Consider the following 4,658-nt stretch of genomic DNA (forward strand, 5'->3'; position numbering starts at 1 on the left):
AACGTGTTAAAAAACCACGTTTTTCTTGTGGACTAAAAAGTAGAAAATAACTATTTACATACATTTGATGACAAAAAACGTGGGTACGTTCACCATCAAATTTCCCGACCCATCTGCCCGACCCACGTTTTTTGTCATCAAATGTATGTAAATAGTTATTTTCTACTTTTTAGTCCACAAGAAAAACGTGGTTTTTTAAAAAAGTTTTTTTTAAGTATTTTATTTTCTCCTTTTTAGTCCGTTGCTACACATGAAAAACGTGGTTTTTAAAAAAGTTTTTTATATAGTTTATTTTCTACTTTATCTAATGACTTGATTAAGTATGAATTGACTAAGTGTTTATAAATACACGGACTAAAAAAATCATGGGCGACCAGTATTCGAACCTGAGTTGTCGCGGCCACAACGCGAAGTACTAACCACTATACGATCACGGCCAGCGCGCTCACATCGATTGGGGCCGAAGTAACTGTGTCAATAAGCCTCCAGTCTTGTCGGTATCTTTAGAAATCATGTCCTCAATTTTATGGTCCTTGGGGCGTAATTAAATTAAGCTAATTACGGTCTCTAATTGCTAGTTTTTATGATTGCATCTGAAATTGTTAGGCGAAAGTAACCTGCATGCCAAATTTCAGATCTATAGAGCAATCAGAAGTGGGCTAATTTTCGATGTCAATTTTAACAACAAACACACAAACGCGAAGCTGAGTTAATAATAAAAAAATACTTTAAAAAAACTTTTTAAAAAACCACGTTTTTCTTGTGGACTAAAAAGTAGAAAATAATTTTTTCTTTTGTGCTTCCTCGAGCTGTGCAGGTTCTTGTGATGACTGACAAAAAACGTGGGTCGGGCAGATGGGTTGGGAAATTTGATGGTGAACGTACCCACGTTTTTTGTCAGTCATCACAAGAATCTGCACAGCTCGAGGAAGCACAAAAGAAAAAATTATTTTCTACTTTTTAGTCCACAAGAAAAACGTGGTTTTTTAAAAAGTTTTTTTTAAGTATTTTATTTTCTCCTTTTTAGTCCGTTGCTACACATGAAACACGTGGTTTTTAAAAAAGTGTTTATAAATACACGGACTAAAAAAAAATCTTGAGCGACCAGGATTCGAACATGGGTTGTCGCGGCCACAACGCGAAGTACTAACCACTATACGATCACGGCCAGCGCGCTCACATCGATTGGGGCCGAAGTAACTGTATCAATAGGCCTCTAAAAACTACAAACTCCATTATATAATAGAATATCTTGGTGCAAATTTTCTTGGATATTGATGTAAAGGATACTTTTAGAACTCTACATTTTAAAAATATAACTCCAAACGCCAGGGAAATAGCTTATAGATTATTTTTTAACACAACACCTATTATTAGGATCCAAAAAGCTAAATGTCAGTTATGTAAGGTACACGTAGCAACAGAACTGCATCTCTTCCTAGAATGAACCTGTATATCATAAATGAAACAGATCTTTAAAAAATATAGTTAATGGTAACTGTTATAACTGAGTCCAACCCCCCTCGTCCCACCGCTAGTGGGTATCTACTCCACCCCCCTCCTGCCCCACACCTGAACTGTGACAGCGTGTACTGCCCCTCCGCAACTCCCCTCCCCCCCTGAACTGGGACACAATGCATCAGTCCCACCTAGCATTTGCAGGCGCCCGTCCCTCCCCCCCTCGCTGGAATGCCGGGGTCATGCAGGGGTTAAGGAACCCAAAGGGTCAAGCTTGGGCCAGAAAGATAGGAGAGTTGAACTTTAGCTTGGTTAGGATGTAGTCGTATTTTGTGTGTTGCAGTGTTGCAGGGCTGGCCCTAAGGCTGGCCACTATCTATGTTCAAGATTATTATGTTATCCGAGACTAAAGTATCAATCATTAAAATTAAGAGGCTGAAATAGCTGAAATTGTGTTTGCGTTTTTTCTAACCTCTCACTGCAGTCATCATCACCACCATCAATACTAACCATACTGATGACGTCGTTTCATAACAGTAACAATCAAACCTGGAATATTAATCTATCTATTTGTTCAAATAAATATTCTATACCTGTAATCCAAATAGAAGTGATATAGAGTCATAAATAGCAGCAGTGGCTTTATTTAGACACCTTGGTTGAAAATTTAGAAATAAAGCAAACTATGAAAATATAATATATAATGAAAATACCTTGGGAAAAATGTATCAATGAAATGAAAATGTTTTTCTCATTATGAAATATGGATATATATATATATATATATATATATATATATATATATATATATATATATATATATATATATATATATATATATATAGCCAATGACGCAATCTGCATTATTGTTAACATGATGCTATTTGGCACGACGACGCCTGTTATTTTTAAGGAGCCAGGGGCCGTACGCGGCGCCTATGCGTTAGTATAATCGGGTGGGGCTACTGAGAGCGCCCTTCTACGTCCCTGGCACATGGGCGGTCACCGAAGTGTGTTCTACCTCATTATTTCGGTGATCGATTAATGTACACTCAAGGTTTTCATGCGGTAGTGTAGGTAAACCCGTGTCCCGATATTTATGATCCAAGCGCATGCATTGTTTACATTTAAACAACTCACTTTAAGAAATCAAGGTCAAGAGTCCAAGAACACAGGATTGGTAACGCATGGATGAAACTCTTATATATTTCGTCGGACTTTCTTCTATTCCCGCGGAAACGCGCGGGGACGGGTATACATACGCTAGTATATATATATATATATATATATATATATATATATATATATATATATATATATATATATATATATATATATATATATATATATATATATATATATATATATAAATTAGTTAATATTATCAGTTTCATCATAAAATGGTGCATGTATATCTCATGGTAACACTATTTTCTTATATTATTACAATTTAAATGAAATAAAATAAGATGCATTCAGGGTTAAACGTGATTACTGTAAACCATTGCAAAATTTAGATTATAAAAATATAAACATATACAGATACAAGGCAAATATAGGCGATATTGTTGCAATAAATTATTCAGTGACATAGATAAACCTAGGAAAACAATGTTTAAAGATTATGTCCCATTTAGTATTACGTGTACTTGACAACTCATTGGTGAAACAAGCAAACACATTTTTGCGAATAAGACGAAATCAACTAGAAGAATATAAACACTGTTCTAAAAGACGTCACCTTTTTATTTCCCTTGCGTTAGGGGAGATAACAATTAAATATTTAAAAACAAGTCAATAAGAGAAAGAAACTAAGTAAAATTACACACTTGTATTAATGATTTCGATATAAATAAATACGGTATTGGTAAAAATATACATATTTATTTCAGTGTTTTATATAATGTATTTTAAATTTAGATTATTCTTCAAAATAAACACCAAAATTTATATTTCAAAAAATGCTTTTAAGAATTTTTACTTATATCTTACAATCGATGCTGTTGGTTCACCGTGTGCTTAAAAAATATTTCCTTTTTTGAATTAAAAAAAAATAACTTTAAAAGTATAGTTATTTTTTTAAAAGTTACTTTCAAAAACTAAATACAATTGGAAATAATGATAATTAAATTTCGTTACATAAAAATCCAAGAACACGTAGTAGAATTATCTTTTTTGAAATTTGTTAATAAAATTGTTAGTCACTCAGTCGCTATAATTTACGCGTTGGGCCAAATAATATAAAATACTAACATATAACTATGCCGGTTCTCAAACAGAGTTTCTTCCAGGCATCTCCCCGAACGAAATAAAATGTATATAATTTATATAGAAAATATATACTTTTAACAGTGTCCGGCCCCCCGACGAAAGTCTACCGGCCCCCCCCCCCCCGAACATTTCAAGTGCCCCCCCCCCCCCCGGAGAAAAGAGTCTAGAAGAAACACTGTTCTCAAAGCATGCTAAAAGTTACGGTCTTATCATGTGTTTGCAAATAAATACTTTTGTTAAAAGAATTTCGTATTGTCTTACGCTTTTATGTTTAGCCCTTTACAACAACAAAAAAATTACATTTCTATAATAATATAGTAAAATAATTTGAGAGAAAACTGTTTCGTGAATGAGTTAGGTAAGTGTCATTTAATAGCTCCTATACACAACCAGTTACAACTTTTCACCGTGTTTTTATTCCACGAACTGTTAAAGTTTGTTGATAATCCTGCTTTTAAATTTAAACTCGCTAATATGTTTGTTTGACGAAGTTGCTGGGAATTTAGACACATACAACAACGTTAATACTGCAATTTTCGACACGGCAGCATAAATTAACGAACAACACAATGCCTAACAACTTCATTTTTTCATTAAGTTACGCCCAAGTGTCTGTCGTCTTCTTTTGTCGGACTGTCTGTATCAGGTCACCAAGCAATAGAACATTACAGACCTTTTCTTGACCTGTCAAATATATATATATATATATATATATATATATATATATATATATATATATATATATATATATATATATATATATATATATATATATATATATAAACAAAATACGAACATACGAACATAGAATACGCAATACTGCTTGTTCGAAATTTGAAAAAAAATAAAAATTCTTACTTGTTTTTTTTTTAAATTAAAATATGTTAAAACAACACATCATTTGTGTGAGTGCTGTTAGTCTGTTTTGA

The sequence above is a fragment of the Physella acuta genome, unplaced genomic scaffold (assembly GCF_028476545.2).
Source record: "Physella acuta isolate Inbredline_101_S28 unplaced genomic scaffold, ASM2847654v3 ptg000142l, whole genome shotgun sequence".
NCBI classification, from domain to species: Eukaryota; Metazoa; Mollusca; class Gastropoda; family Physidae; genus Physella; species Physella acuta.